Source organism: Pongo abelii, chromosome 14 (genome assembly GCF_028885655.2).
Source record: "Pongo abelii isolate AG06213 chromosome 14, NHGRI_mPonAbe1-v2.0_pri, whole genome shotgun sequence".
NCBI lineage: Eukaryota > Metazoa > Chordata > Mammalia > Primates > Hominidae > Pongo > Pongo abelii.
Window position 1 is genome coordinate 18,611,686 of NC_071999.2, and position 17,298 is coordinate 18,628,983.

Sequence of the window (17,298 nt, forward strand, 5' to 3'; positions counted from 1 at the left end):
CTCATTGCACTTCCAAATATCCCTTTGCAGATTCTGTGAAAACTGTGTTTCCAAAATGCTCAATCAAGAGAAAGTTTTAACTCTGTGAGATGAATGCACACATCACAAAGCAGTTTGTCAGACAGTTTCTGTCTAGTTCTTCTCTGCAGATTCTTCCTTTCAAACCATAAGCCTCAATGCACTCCCAAATATCCTTTCACACATTCTACAAAAACTGTTTCTGAACTCTTCCATCAAAAGGAGGTTTTAACTCTATGATGTGAATGCACACATCAGAAAGCAGTTTCTCATAACTCTTCTTTCCAGTTTTTTTCTGAAGTTATTTCTTTTTTCACCGTAGGCCTTTTTGCACTGACATCGCTTCATAGATTGTCCAAAAGCAGTGTCTCCAAACTGCTCTGTCAAAAGAAAAATGTAACACTGTGAGATGAATGCATACATCCAAAGCAGTTTTTCAAAAACTTTTTTCTAATTTTTATTCAAAGATATTTCCTTTTTCACCGTAGACATAGTGTGCTCTCAAATATCCCTTTGCAGATTCTACAAAAACAGTGTTTCCAAACTGCTCAATCAAAAGAAAAGTTTAACTCTGTGAGATGAATGCACACATCACAAAGTAGCTTCTCAGAAAGCTTCTTTCTATTTTTAATCTGGAGATATTACCTTTTTCACCATATGCCTCAATGAGCTCCCAGGTAACCCTTCGTAGATTCTGCCAAAAGTGTGTTTCCAAACTGTGCCATGAAGGGAAAGATTTAAAACAGTGAAATCTATGCACACATCAGAAATAAGTGTCTCAGAAAACTCTTTCCTGTTTTTATCTGTAGATATTTCCTATTTCACAATAGGCCTCTTTCTGCTACCGAATATCACTTTGCAGATTATACAAAAACAGTGTTTCCAAACTCTTCTATCAAACTAAAGGCTTAACTCTGTGAGATGAATGCACATATCAGAAAGCAGTTTCTCCAAATGCTTCATTCTAGTTTTTATCTTAAGATATTTACCTTTTAACTATAGGTTTCAATATGCTGCCAAATATGTCTTTGCAGATTCTTCCAAAACAGTGTTTCCAAACTCTTCAATCAAAAGAAAGGTTTAACTCTGTGAGATGAATGCTCACAACACAAAGAAGTTTCTCAGAACCCTTCTGTCTAGTTCTTCTCTGAAGATATTTCCTTTTCCACCATAGGCCTCAATGATGTCCCAAATATCCCTTCACAGATTCTACAAAGACAGTTTTTCTAAAATGTAACATCAAAAGAAGGACTTAACACTGTGAGATGAGCATACACGTCAAAAAGCAGTTTCTCATAACCCTTCTTTTCAGTTTTTATTTGAAAATATTTCGTTTTTCACCATAGGTTTTTTTGTGTTACCTAATATTGCTTCACAGATTTTGCAAAAACAGTGTTTCCAAACTGTTCAGTCAAAAAAAAAGGTTTAACTCTGTAAGATGAATGCACACATCACAGAGCAGTTTCTCAAAAAACTTCTTTCTAGTTTTTATCTGAGGATATTTCTTTTATCACCATTGAGTTCATTGTGCTCCCAAATATCCCATAGCGGATTCTAAGAAAACAGGGTTTCCAAACGGCTCAGTCAAAAAACCGTTTTAACTCTGTGAGTTGAATGAATACAGCACAAACCAGTTTCTCAAAAAGGTGCTTTTTAGTTTTTATCTGAAGATACTACCTTTTTCACCGTAGGCCACATGTGCTCTCAAATATCCCTTCTCAGATTCTACAAAAACAGTGTTTATGAACTGCTCAATAAACACAAAGTTTTAAATCTGTGAGATGAATGCACACATCATACAGCAGTTTCTCAAAAGGATTCTTTCTAGTTTTTATCTGAAGATATTTCCTTTTTCACCATAGCATTCAATGCGCTCCCAAAAATGCCTTCCCAGCTTCTTCAAAAACAGTGTTTCCAAACTGCTCAATGAAAAGAAAAGTTTAACTCTGTGAGATGAATGAACTCATCACAAAGCAGTTTCTTAGAAAATTTCTGTCTAGTTCTTTTTTGAAGATATTTCCTTTTCCACCATTGGCCTAAATGTGCTCCGAAATATCCCCTCACAGATTCTATGAAACGAGTGTTTTGAAACTGTTCCATCAAAAGAAGGATTTAACCCTGTGAGATGAATTCACACATCAGAAAGCAGTTTCTCATAATGCTTCTTTGCAGTTTTTATCTGAAGATATTTCCTTGTTCACCATAGGCCTTTTTGCACTGCGTGACATCTCTTCACAAATTATAGTAAAATAGTGTTTGCAAACTGCTCAGTCAAAAGAAAAGTTTAACTCTGTGAGATGAATGCATACTTCCCAAAGCAGTTTCTCCAAAAGCTAGTTTTTAATCCAGATATTTCATTCATCACTGTTGGCATCAGTGCATTTAAATATCCCTTTGCCAATTCTACAAAAACAGTGTTTGCAAACTCCTCAATCAAAAGAAATGCTTACCTCTGTGAGAAGAATGCATGCCTCACAAAAAGCGTCTTTCTAGTTTTTATCTGAAGTTATTTCCTTTTTCACCATAGGCCTCATGCACTCCCAAATATCCCTTTGCAGATTCTATAAAAAGATGATTTCCCAAATGATCAATCAAAAGAAATATGTATCTCTGTGAGATGAATGCACACATCACAAAACAGTTTCTCAAAAAGCTCCTTTCTAGTTTTTATCAGAAGATATTTCCTTTTTCACCATAGGCTTAAATGTGCTCTCAAATATTCCTTCGCAGGTTCTACAAAAAGAGATATGCTCCCAGATATTCCTTCACAGGTTCTATAAAAATAGTGTTTCCAAGCTGCTCAATTAAAAGAAACTGTTAACTCTGTAAGATGAATGCACACATCATAAAGCAGTTTCTTTGAAAGTGTCTGCTTATTTCTTCTCTGAAGATATTTCCTTTTCCAATGTAGGACTCAAAGCACTCCCAAATGTGCCTTCACAGCTTCTACAAAAACTATGTTTCCAAACTGATCAATCAAAAAACAGATTTAACTGTTTGAATTGAATGTACACATCACAAAGCAGTTTCTCAAAAAAATTCTTTCTAGTTTTTATCCACGGATATTTCCTTTTTCAACATAGGCCTCAATATGGTCCCAAATACACCTTTGCAGATTCTATAAAAACAGTGTTTCCAGACTGCTCAATCAACCAAAAGGTTTAACACTGTGATATGAATGCACACATCACAAAGAAGCTTCTCTGAGAGCTTCCGTCTAGTTCTTCTCTGAAGATGTTTCCTTTTCCATCGTAAGCCTCACTGCGCTCCCAAATATCCCTTTGCACATTCTACAAAAACAGTGTTTCCAAACTGTTCCATCAAAAGAGGACTTGACTCTATGAGATGAACGCACACATCAGAGAGCAGTTTCTCATAACGATTCTTTCCAGTTTCTATCTGAAGATATTTACTTTTTCACCACAGGCTTTTTTGCACTACCTAATATAGCTTCACAAATTTTCCAAAAACAGTGTTTCCAAACAACTGAGTGGAAAGAAAGGTTTAACTCTGTGAGATGAATGCATACATCACAACGCAGTTTCTCAGAGAGCTTCTTTCTAGATTTAATCTGAAGATATTTCCTTTTTCACCATAGGCATCAGTGCACTCCCAAATATCCTTTGCACATTCTAGAAAAACAGTGTTTCCAAACTGCTCCATCAAACACAGGTTTAACTCTGTGAGTTGAATGCACACATCACAAAGATGTTTCTCAAAATGCTTCATTATAGTTTTTATCCAAAGATATTTCCTTTTTCTCCGTGGGCCTCAGTGTGCTCCAAAATATCCCTCTAGAGATTCTCCAAAAATAGTGTTTCCAAACTGCTCATTCAAAAGAAACATTTACCTTTGTGAGAATAATTCACACATCACAAAGCGGTTTCTCAGAAATCTTCTTTCTAGTTTTTATCTGAAGTTATTTCCTTTTTCACAATAGGCCTTGTGCGCTCTCAAATATCCCTTCACAGATGCTACAAATACAGTGTTTCCAAACTGATCAATCAAAAGAAAGGTTTAACTGTGAGACAAATGCACACAGCACACAGCAATTTCTTCAAAAGCTTCTTTCTAGTTTTTATCCAAAGATGTTTCCTTTTTCAGCATAGGTCTCGGTGCGCTCCCAAATATAGCTTTGCAGATTCTACAAAAACATTGTTTCCAAACTGCTCAATAAAAAAACTGGTTTATCTCTGTGAATTGAATGCAGGACACAAAGCAGTTCCTAAAAACCTTCTTTCCTGTTTTTATCAGAAGATATTTACTTTTTCACCATAGGCATAAATGTGCTCCCAAATATCCCTTCAGAAATACTACAAAAACAGTGTTTCCAAAGTGCTCAATCAAAAGAAAGGTTTAACTCTATGTGATGAATGCACACATCACAAATGAGTTTCTCAGAAATCTTCTGTCTAGTTTTTCTCTGAAGATATTCCCTTTTCCACCATCAGCTTCAATGCGCTCCCAAAAATCCCTTCACAGTTCCTATACAAACAGTGTTTCCTAAAGGTTCCATCAAAAGAAAGATTTTAACTCTCTAGGTTGAACACATACATTGGAAAACACTTTCTCATAATGCTTCTTTCCAATCTTTAGCTGAAGATACTTCCTTGTTCACCGTAGACCTTATTGCACTACCTAACATTGCTTTGCAGATTATACAAAAACAGTGTTTCCAAACTGTTCAGTCAATAGAAAAGTTTAACTCTTTGAAATTAATGCTCACATCACAAAGCTGTTTCTCCAAAAGCTCTTTCTAGTTTTTATCCAAAGATATTTCCTTTTTCACTGTAGGCCTCAATGCTCTCTTAAATATTCCATTGCAGATTCAACAAAAACAGTGTTTCCAAACTGTTACATCAAAAAAGGACTTACCTCTGGTGAGATGAAAGCACGTATCACAAAGCAGTTTCTCATAACGCTTCTTTCCACTTTTTATCTGAAGATATTTTCTTTTTCACCATAGGCTTTTTCACACTGCTTAATATCACTCACAGATTTTGCAAAAACAGTGTTTCCATAAAAGAAAGGTGTAACTCTGTGAGGTGAGTGCCCACATGACAAAGTAGTTTCACAAAAAGATTCTTTCTAGTTTTTATCAGAAGTTAGTTCCTTTATCACCATAGTCTTCTATGTGTACCCAAATGTCCTGTTGCAGAATCCACCAAAACAGTGTGTCCAAACTGCTCAATCAAAAAACTGGTTTAACTCTGTGAGTTGAACACACACATCACAAAATAGTTTCTCAAAAAGCTTCTTTATACTTTTTATCTGAGGTAAATTCCTTTTTTCTCCATAGGTGAGAGTGTGCTCCCAAGCATTCCATCACAGATTCTACAAATACAGTGTTTCTAAACAGCTCAATAAAAATAAAGGTTAAACTCTATGAGGTGAATGCACACATCACACAGCACTTTCTCAGAAAGCTTCTGTCTAGTTCTTTTCTGAAGATATTGCTTTTTCCACCATAGGCCTCAGCATGCCCCCAATTATCCCTTCACAGGTTCTATTAAAACAGTGTTTCTGAATTGTTCCATCAAAAGAAGGATATAACTCTATGAGATGAAGGCACACATCAGAAAGCAGTATCTCATAACGCTTCTTTCCAGTTTTTATCTGAAGGTATTTCCTTGGTTACCATAGGCCTTTTTGCACTACCTAACATCACTTCACTAATTATCCAAAACCGTGTTTCCAAACTGCTCAGTCAAAAGAAAAGTTTAACTCTATGAGATGAATGCGTATATCACAAAGTTGTTTCTGAAAAAGCTTCATTATCATTTTTATCTGAAGATATTTCCTTTATCACGATAGGCTTCAACGTGCTCCCAAATATCCCATCATAGATTATATAAAAACAGTGTTTCCAAAGTGCTCAATCAAAAAACCATTTTACCTCTGTGTTGAGCCCACACATCACAAAGCAGTTTCTCAAAAAGCTTCCTTCTAGTTTTTATCCAAAGATACATACTTTTTCACCATAGGCCTCAATGCGCTCCAAATTTCCTTGGAATATTCTACAAAAAAAGTGATTCCTAACTGTTCCATCAAAAGAAGGACTTAACTCTGTTAGATGAACACACACATCAGAAAGCAGTTTCTCATAACGTTTCCTTCCAGATTTTATCTGAAGATATTTCCTTTCTCACCATAGGCTTTTTTGCACAACTGAATATCGCTTAGCAGATTTAGCAAAAACAGTGTTTCCAACCTGCTCCATCAAAAGAAAGGTTTATCTTTGTGAGATGAATGCACACATCACAAAGCAGTTCTCAGATAGCTTCTGTCTAGTTCTTCTCTGAAGATATTCTGTTTTCCACCTTAGGCTTCTATGTGCTCCCAAATATCCCTTTGCAGATCCTATAAAAACAGTGTTTCCAAAAGGTTCCATCAAAAGAAAGACCTAACACTCTGAGCTGAATGCACACATCAGAAAGTAGTTTCTCATAACCCTTCTTTCCAGTATTTATTTGAAGATATTTTCTTGTTTACCATAGGCCTTTTTGCACTACCAAACATTGCTTCGGAGACTTGGAAAAAACAGTGTTTCCAAACAGTTCAGTCAATAAAAAAGTTTAACTCTTTGAGATTAATGCAGAAATTACAAAGATGTTTCTCAAAAAGCTTCTTTCTAGTTTTTATCCTAGGATATTTCCTTTCTCACTGTAGGCCTCAAGGCACTCCCAAATACCTCATTGCATATTCTACAAAAACAGTGTTTCCAAACTGCTCATTAGAAAAACAGTTTTCTCTCTATGAGTTGAACACATACATCACAAAGCAGTTTCTCAAAAAGATTCTTTCTAGTTTTTATCTGAAGATAATTCCTTTTTCACCATAGGCTTTTTCACACTTCCAAATATCACTTCACAGAGTTTGCACATACAGTGTTTCCATACTGCTCATTCAAAAGAAAATCTTAACTCTGTGAGACAAATGCACACATCAGAAAGCAATTTCTCATAACACTTCTTTCTAGTTTTTATCCGAAGTTTCTTCATTCTCACCTTAGGCTTCAATGCGTACCCAAATATCCCATCTTAGATTCTATCAAAAAACGGTGTCCAAACTGCTGTATCAAAAAACAGGTTTATCTCTGAGAGTTGAATGCACACATCACAAAGCAGTTTCTCAAAAAGCTTCTTTAAACTTTTTATCTAAAGCAATTTCCTTTTTTCACCATAGGTCTCAGTATGCTCTGAAATAGTCTGTTGCAGATTCTGCAAGTATGGTGCTTCTAAACAGCTCAATGAAAAGAAAGGTTTAACTCTGTGAGATGAATGCAGACATCACACAGCTGTTTCTCAGAAAGCTTCTGTCTAGTTCTTCTTTGAAGTTATTTCCTTTTCCACTGCAGGTCTCAATGTGCTCCCAAATATTCCTTTGCAGATCTTCTAAAAACAATGTTTCTCAGTTGTTCTTTCAAAAGAAGGATTTAACTCTGATAAATGAATGCACACATCAGAAAGTAGTTTCTCATAATGCTTCTTTCCAGTTTTTATCTGAAGATATTTCCACATTCAATAGAGGCCTCTTTGTACTCCTTATTATCACTTTGCAGATTACACAAAACAGTGTTTCCAAATTTCTCCATCAACAGAAAGGATTAACTCTGTGAGATGAATGCACACATCACAAAGCAGTTTCTCAAAAAGCTTATTTCCAGTTTTTATCTGAAGATATTTCCTTTATCACCATAGACTTCGATGCACTTCCAAATATCCCATCACAGATTCTACAAAAACAGTGCTTCCAAACTGTTGAATCAAGAAACAGGCTTAACTCTGTGAGATGAATGCACACATCAGAAAGCAGTTTCTCAGAAAGCTTCTTTCTGCTTTTTATCTGAAGATATTTCCTTTTTCACCTTAAGCCTCAGTGCACTCCCAAATATACCTTTGTAGATTCTACAAAACCAGTGTTTCCAAAATGCTCAATCAAAAGAAAGGTTTAACTCTATGAGATGAATGCACTCATCACAAAGCAGTTTCCAAGATAGCTTCTGTCTAGTTCTTCTCTGAAGATATATCCTTTTCCACCATAGACCTCAATGCGCTCCCAAATATCACGTCACAGATTCCATAAAAACAGTGTTTGTGAACTGCTCCATCAAAAGAAGGATTTAAATCTGTGAGATGAACACACACATCAGAAAGTGGTTTCTCATAAAGATTCTTTCCAGTTTTTATCTGAAGATATTTCCTTGTTCACCACAGACATTTTATGCTACCTCACATGGCTTCACAGATTACACAAAAATGGTGTTTCCAAACTGCACCATAGACTTCGGTGTGCACCCATATATCCCTTTGCAGATTCTACAAAAACAGTGTTTCCAAACTACTCAAAGAAAAGAAAAGTTTAACTCTATGAGAAGAATGCACACATCACAAAGCGGTTTCTCAGAAAGCTGCTTTCTATTTTTTATCTGAAGTGATTCCCTTTTTAAACTTTGGCCTTGTGCACTCCCAAATATCCCCTCACACATTATACAAAAACTGTGTTTCCAAAGTGATCATTCAAAGAAAGGTTTAACTCTGTTATATGAATGCAGACATCAGAAAGCAGTTTCTCAAAAAGCTTCTTCCTAGTTTTTATCTGAAGATATTTCCTTTATCACCATAGGCATAAGTGTGCTCCAAAATATCCCTTTGCAGATTCTACATAAACAGTGTTTCCAAACTACTCAATTAAAAGAAACTTTTAACTCTATGAGAAGAATGCACACATCACAAAGTGGTTTCTCAGAAAGCTGTTTCTAGTTTTTATCTGAAGTTATTTCCTTTTTCACCTTTGGCCTCGTGTGTACCCAAATCTCTCATTGCAGATACTACAGAAACAGTGTATCAAAACTGTTCAATTGAAAGAAAGATTTAACTCTGTGAGATAAATGCACATATCACAGAGAAGTTTCTCAGAATGCTTCTGTCTACTTTTTATCTGGAGATATTTCCTTTTTCACCATAGGCCTCAATGGGATCCCAAATAACCCTTTGCAGATACTTACAAATGAGTGCTTCCAAAGGCTCCATCAAAGGAAAACTTAATACTCTGAAATGAATGCACACATCACAAATCAGTGACTCAGATAGCTTCATTCCAGTTTTTATCTGAAGATGTTTCCTTTTTCACTATAGGCCTCTTTGTGCTACCAAATATCACTTTGCAGATTATACATAAACAGTGTTTCCAAACTGCTCTATCAAAATAACAGTTTAACTTTGTGCGATGAATGCACACATCACAAAGCAGTTTCTCAAAAAGCTTTTATGTAGTTTTTATCAGAAGATATTTCCTTTATCACCATAGTCTTCAATATGCTCCCAAATATCCTGTCATAGATTCTACAAAAACAGTGTTTCCAAATTGCTCAATCAAAAGAAACGTTTAACTCTGTGAGAAGAATGCACACATCACAAAGCAGTTTCTCATAAAGCTTCTTTCTAGTATTTATCTGACTTTATTTCCTTGTTCATAATAGGCCTCGTGTGCTCCCAAATATCCCTTCGCAGATCCTATCATAACAGTGTTTCCAAACTGCTCAATCAAAAGAAAGGTTTAACACCTTGTGGTGGATGCACACATCACAAAGGAGTTACTCAGAAAGCTTCTTTCTAGTTTTTATCTGGAGATATTTCCTCTTTCACTGTAAACCTCAAAGTGCTCCAAAATAATCCTTCACAGATTCTGCCAAAAGGGTGTTTCCAAACGGCTCCATCAAAGGAAAGATTAACACTGTAAAATGAATGCACATATTACAAATCAGTGTCTTAGAAAGTTTCTTTCCTGTATTTATCTGAAGATATTTCTTTTTTCACCATAGGCTTCTTTTCGTTAGTAAATATCACCTGGCAAGTTAAGCAAAAACTGTGTTTTCAAACTTCTCTATTTGAAGAAAGGTTTAACTCTGTGAGATGAATGCACACATCACAAAGCAGTTTCTCAAAAAGATTGTTTCTAGTTTTTATCCAAAGATATTTCCTTGATCACCATAGGCTTCAATGTGCTCCCAAATATGCCATCACGTATTCTACAAAAACAGTGTTTCCAAACCAGTCAATCAAAAAACATATTTAACTCGGAGAGTTGAATTCATATATCACAAAGCCATTTATCAAAAAGCTTCTTTCTTGTTTTTATTTGAAGATATTTCCTTTTTCAGCATAGGCATCAGTGCACTCCCAGATATACGTTTGCAGATTCTACGAAAAGAGTGTTAACAAACTGCTCAATCAAAAGCAAAGTTAACTCTGTGAGATGAATGCATACAACACAAAGCAGTTTCTCAGAGAGCTGCTGACTAGGTCTTATCTGAAGATATTTCTTTTTCCACCACAGACCTCAGTATGCTCCCAAATATTCCTTCGCAGATCCTATAAAAACAGTGTTTCTGAACTGTTCCATCAAAAGAAGGAGTTAGTTCTGTTAGATGAATGGACACATGAAAAAGCAGTTTCTTGTTCACAATAGGCCTTTTTGTGCCACCTAACATCACTTTGCAAATTATAAAAAAAAAAACAGCTTTTCCAAATTGCTCAGTGAAAAAGAAGTTTAACTCTGTAAGATGAATGCACACATCACAAAGCAGTTTATCAGAAAGCTTCTTACTAGATTGTATCAGAAGATATTTCCTTTCTCACCATAGGCTTCAAGGCACATCCAAATATCCCTTCACAGATTCTAAAAACACTGCGTTTCCAAACTGCTCAATCAAAAAAGTTCTTTTACTCAGTGAGATGAACGCACTGACCACAAAACAGTTTCTAACAAAGCTCCTTTCTAGTATTTATGTGAGGATATTTCCCTTTTCACCATAGGCCTCAAAGCACTCACAAATATCAATTTGCATATTCTACAAAAACAAGGGTTCCAAACTTCACAATGGAAAGAAAGGTTCAGCTCTGTTAGAGGAATGCACACATCACAAAGCAGTTTCTCAGAAATCTTCTGTCTAGTTCTTATCAGAAGATATTTCCTAGTTCACCATAGGCCTCAAGGCAAATCCTAATATCCCTTCACAGATTCCACAAACATTGTGTTTTCAAACTGTTCAATCAAAACAATGGTTCTTATGTGAAGTTAATTCCCATTTCACTATAGGCCTCAAAGCACTCCCAAATATCCCCTTGCAGATTCTACAAAAAAAGTGTTTCCAAAAGGCTCAATCAAAACAAAGTTTCAACTCTGTGAAATGAATGCACACATCACAAAGGAGTTTCTCAGAAATCTTCTGTCTAGTTTTTATGTGAAGATATTTCCTTTTTCACCACAGGCCTCAAAGCACTCATAAATATCCCTTTGCAGATGCGACAAGAAGAGAGTTTCCAATCTGCTCAATGAAAAGAAACATTTACCTCTGTGAGATGAACGCACGCATCACAAAGCAGTTTCTCAGAAAGCTTCTTTCTAGTTTGTATCAGAAGATATTTCCTTTTTCACCACAGGCCTCCAAGCAAATCCAAATATCCCTTCACAGATTCTACAAACACCGTGTTGCCAAACTGCTTAATGAAAAGTGTTGTTAAATTCTCTGAAGTGTATGCACACATCACAAAGCAATTTCTCAGAAACTTTCTCTCTAGTTTGTGTCTTAAGATATTTCCTTTTACAGCATAGGCCTCAATGCACTCTGAAATCTCACTTTGCTGATTATAGAAGAACACTTTCCAAACTGCTCAATGAAAAGAAATGTTTAACCCTGTGAGACGAATGCACAGATCACAAAGTAGTTTCCAACAAACCTCCTTTCTAGTTTTTATGTGACGATATTTCCTTTTCACTGTAGGCCTCAAAGTGCTCACAAATATCCATTTGCAGATCCTAGAAAAACAGTAGTTCCAAACTGGTCAATCAAAAGCATGGTTCAACTCTGTTAGAGGAATGCACACATCACAAAGCCGTTTCTCAGAAAGCTTCTGTCTAGATATTATGTGAAGATATTTCCTTTATCACCAAAGGCCTCAAAGCATTCTGAAATGCCCCTTTTCAGATTCTACAGAAGCAGTGTTACCAAAATGCTCAATCAAAAGAAAGTTTTAACTCTGTGAGATCCATGCACATATCACAAAGCAGATTCTCAGAAAGTTCCTTTCTAGTTTTTACATGAGGATATTTCGTTTTTCACCATAAGACTCAAACGGCTCAAAAAATATCCCTTTGTGGATTTTAGAAAAACAGTGTTCTCAAAGTGCTCAATGAAAAGAATGGTTCAACTTTGTGAGATGAATGCACACATCACAAAGCAGTTTCTCAGAAAGCTTCTGTCTAGTTTGTATCGGAAGGTATTTCCTTTTTCACTGTAGGCCTTCATGTGAATCTAAATATCCCTTTGCAGTTTCCACAAACACTGAGTTTCCAAACTGCTCAATCAAAAGAATGGTTAAATCCTGTGAGATGAATGTACACTCTGCAAAGCAGTTTTTCAGAAAGCTTCTGTCTAGTTTGTATCAGAAGATACTTCCTTTGTCAATGTAAGCCTCAAGGCGAATCCAAATATCCCTTTGCAGATTCTACAAACACTGTGTTTCCAGACTGCTCAATCAAGAGTAGAGTTTATCTCAGTGAGACGAATGCACAAATCCGAAAGCAGTTTCTCAGAAAGATATTTTCTGGTTTTTATGTTAGGATATTTCCTTTTTCACCATAGGCCTCAAAACGCTCACAATTATCCATTTACCGAGTCTAGAAAAATAGTGATTCCAAACTGCTCAATCTCAAAATTGTTCAACTCTGTTAGAGGAATGCACACATCACAAAGCCATTTCTCAGAAAGCTTCTGTCAAGTTTTTATGTGGAGATATTTCATTTTTCACTGTAGGCCTCAACAGACTCCCAAATATCCCTTTGCAGATTCAACAAAAAAAGTTTCCAAAATGCTCAATCAAAGGAAAGTTTTAACTCTGTGAGATGAATGCACATAACACAAAGCAGTTTCTCAGAAATGTCCTTTCTAATTTTTATTTGAGGATATTTCCTTTTTCACCATAAGACTCAAAGGGCTCCAAAATATCCCTTTGCAGATTCTACAAAAAGAGTGGTTCTAAACTTGTCAATCAGAAGAATGGTTCAAGTCTGTGAGATGAATGCACACATCACAAAGCAGTGTCTCAGAAAGCTTCTGTCTAGTTTTTATCAGAAGGTATTTCCTTTTTCACTGCAGACCTACATGGGAATCTAAATATTCCTTCATAGTTTCTACAAACACTGAGTTTCCAAACTGCTCAATGAAAAGAATGGTTAAACTCTGTGAGATGAATGCACACTTCACAAAGCAGTTTCTCAGAAAGATTCTGTCTAGTTTCTATTGGAAGATATTTCCTTTTTCACCATAGGCATCAAAGTGTTCAAAATATCCCTTCTCAGATTCTACAAACACTGTGTTTCCAAACTGCTGTATCAAAAGAATGGTTCAACTCTGACAGAGGAATGCATAGGTCACAAAGCAGTTTCTAAGAAAGCTCTTTTCTTGTTTTTATGTGAGGATATTTCCTTTTTCACCATAAGCCTCAAAGCACTCCCAAATATCCATTTGCAGATTCTACAAAAACAGTGTTTCCAAAATGCTCACTCAAAAGAAAGCTTTAACTCTCTGAGATGAATGCACATATCACAAAGCAGTTTCTCAGAAAGCTCCTTTCTAGTTTTTATGTGAGAATATTTCCTTTTTCAACATAAGACTCAAAGGGCTCCAAAATATCCCTTTGCAGATTCTACAAAAATAGTGGTTCCAAACTGCTCAATCAAAAGTATGGCTCAACTTTGTGAGATGAATGCACACATCACAAAGCAGTTTCTCAGAAACCTTCTTTCTAGTTTGTATCAGAAGATATTTCATTTTCATCACAGGCCTCCAGGAGAGTCCAAGTATCCCTTCGCAGATTCTACAACGTGTTTTCAAACTGTTCAATGAAAAAATGGCTAAACTCTGTGAGATGAATGCAACATCAAAAAGCAGTTTCTCAGAAACTTTCTTTCTAGTTTGTATCTTAAGATACTTCCTTTTTCACCATAAGCCTAGATGCACTCCTAAATATCCTTTTGAAGATTCTAGAAGAATAGAGTTTCCAAACTGCCCAATGAAAAGAAACGTGTAACTCTCTGAGGTGAATGCACACATCACAAAGCAGTTTCTCAGAAAGTTTCTGTCTAGTTTTTACCAAAAGATATTTCTTTTTTCACCATAGACTTCAAAGCACTCACAAATATCCCTTCAAAGATTCTACAAACACTGTGTTTCCAAACGGCCTTATCAGAAGAATGGTTCAACTCTTTTAGAGGAATGCACAGATCACAAAGCAGTTTCTAAGAAAGCACCTTTCTAGGTTTATGTGAGGATATTTGCTTTTTTTGCCATCGTACTCAATGTGCTCCCAAGTATCACTTTGCAGATTTTAGAAGTACAGAGTTTCCAAACTGTTAAATGAAAAGAAACGTTTACCTCTGTGAGATGAATTCACACATCACAAAGTAGTTTCTCAAAAAGCTTCTGTCTAGTCTGTATCAGGAGATATTTCCTTTGTCAGCATAGGCCTCAAGGCAAAACCAAATACCCCTTCGCAGATTCTACAAACACTGTTTTCCAAGCTGCTCCATAAAAGGAACCATTTAATAAGGTGACATGAAGGCACAGATCACAAAGCAGTTTCTAAGAAAGCTCCTTTCTAGTTTTTATGTGAGGATATTTCCTTTTTCACCATAAGCCTCAAAGGGCTTCAAAATATCCCTTTGCAGATTCCACAAAAACAGTGGTTCCAAACTGGTCAATGAAAATAATGGTTCAACTCTGTGAGATGAATGACCACATCACAAAGCAGTGTCTCAGAAAGCTTCTGTCTAGTTTATATCAGAAGGTATTTCCTTTTTCACGATAGGCCTACAATTGAGTCCACATATCACTTCCAGATTCTACAAAAACTATTTCCAAACTGCTGAATCAAAAGAATCATTAAAATCTGTGAGCTGATTGCACACATCACAAAGCAGTTTCTCAGAAAGATTCCATCTAGTTTGTATCAGAAGATACTTCCTTTTTCACAATAGGCCTCAATGCACTCCCAAGTATCCATTTGCAGATTCAAGAACAGAGTTTCCAAACTGCTCAATGAAAAGAAACATTTTACTCTGTGAGGTGAATGCACACATCACAATGCAGTTTCTCAGAAACCTTCTGTCTAGTTTGTATCAGAAGATATTTCCTTTTTCACCATAGGCCTCAAAGCACTCACAAATGTCCCTTTGCAGATTCTGCAAACACTATGTTTTCAAACTGCTCTATGAAAAAGAATGATTCAACTCTGTTAGAGGAATGCAGAGATCACAAAGCAGTTTCTAAGAAAGCTCATTTCTTGTTTTTGTGTGAGGAAATTTTGTTTTTTGTCATAGGCCTCAATGCGTTCCCAAATATCCCTTTGCAGATTCTACAAAAACAGTGTTTCCAAAATGCTTAATTAAAAGAAAGTTTTAACTCTGTGAGATGAATACACGTATTACAGTTTGTCAGGAACCTCCTTCCAAGTTTTTATGTGAGGATATTTCCTTTTTCACCATAAGACTCAAAGGGCTCCAAAATATCAATTTGCAGATTCTACAAAAACAGTGGTTCCAAACTTCCCAATCAAAAGAATGGTTCAACTCTGTGAGATGAATGCGCTCATCACAAAACTCTTTCTCAGAAACCTTCTGTGTAGTTAGTAGCGGAAGATAGGTCCTTTTTCACCGTAGGCCTCAATGCACTCCTAAATACCCCTTCTCAGATTGTACAAACACTGTGTTTCCAAACTGCTTAATCAAAAGTGTAGTTTAAACCTGTTAGGTGAATGTTCGTATCACAAAGCAGTTTCTCAGAAACTTTCTTTCTAGTTTGTATCAGAAGTTATTTCCTTTTTCACCATAGCCCTCAAAGCAGTCCCAAATATGCTCCCACGTATCCCTTGGAAGATTCTACAAAAACAGTGTTTCCAAACTGATCAGTCAAAAGAAATTTTAATTCTGTGAGCTGAATGCACATATCACAAAGCAGTTTCTCAGAAAGTTTTTTTCCAGTTTCTATCAGAAGATATTTCCTTTTTCACCATAAGACTCAAAGGGCTCCAAAGTATCCCTTTGCAGAAATTACAAAAACAGTGACTCCAAACTGCTCAATGAAAAGAACTGCTCAACTCTTATGAGATGAATGTACACATAATAGACAGTTTCTCAGAAAGCTTCTGTGCAGTTTGCATTGGAAGATATTTCCTTTTTCACCATAGGCTTCAAGGCACTACCAAATATCCCTTCACAGATTCTACAAACACTGTGTTTCCAAACTGCTCAATCAAACGAATGGTTTAAATCTGTGAGATGAATGCACCCATCACAAAGCAGTTTCTCAGAAACTTTCTTTCTGGTTTTTATTTGGAGATATTTCCTTTTTCTCCATAGATCTCAATGGGCTCCCAAATATTCCTTTGCAGATTGCAGAAAAACAGTTTTTCCAAACTGTTCAATCAGAAGAAATATTTTACTCTGTGGGATGAATGGACACAATACAAAGTAGTTTCTCAGAAAGCTTCTTTCCAATTTTTATATGAAGTTATTTCCTTTTTCATCTTAAAACTCAAAGGACACCAAAATAGCCCTTCGCACATTCTACAAAAAGAGTGTTTCCAAATTGCTCAATTGAAAGAATGGTTTAACTCTGTGAGATGAATGCACACATGACAAAGCTGTTTCTCAGAAAGCTTCTTTCTAGTTTTTATGTGAGGATATTTCCTTTTTCAACATAGACCTCAATGCACTCCCAAATATTCCTTTGCAGATTCTACAAAAACGGTGTTTCCAAATTGCTCAATCAATACAAAGTTTTAACTGTGATACATGCACATATCACATAGCAGTTTCTCAGAATGATCCTTTCTGGGTTTTATGTGAGTATATTTCCTTTTTCACAATGAGACTAAAAGGGCTCCAAAATATTCCTTTGCAGATTCTACAAAAAACGGTGGTTACAAACAGCTCAATCAAAAGAATGGTTCAACTCAACTCTGTGATGTGAATGCACACATCACAAAGCTCTTTCTCAGAAACCATCTGTCTAGTTTGTATCAGAAGATATTTCCTTTTTCACCACAGGCCTCAATGCTCTCTCAAATATCCCTTCACAGATTCTACAAACACTGTGTTTCAAAATTGTTCAATCAAAAGAATGGTTTAACTCTGTGAGATAAATGCACACATCACAAAGCAGTTTCTCAGCAACTTTCTTTCTAGTTTTTATCAGAATATATTTCCTTTTACAACATA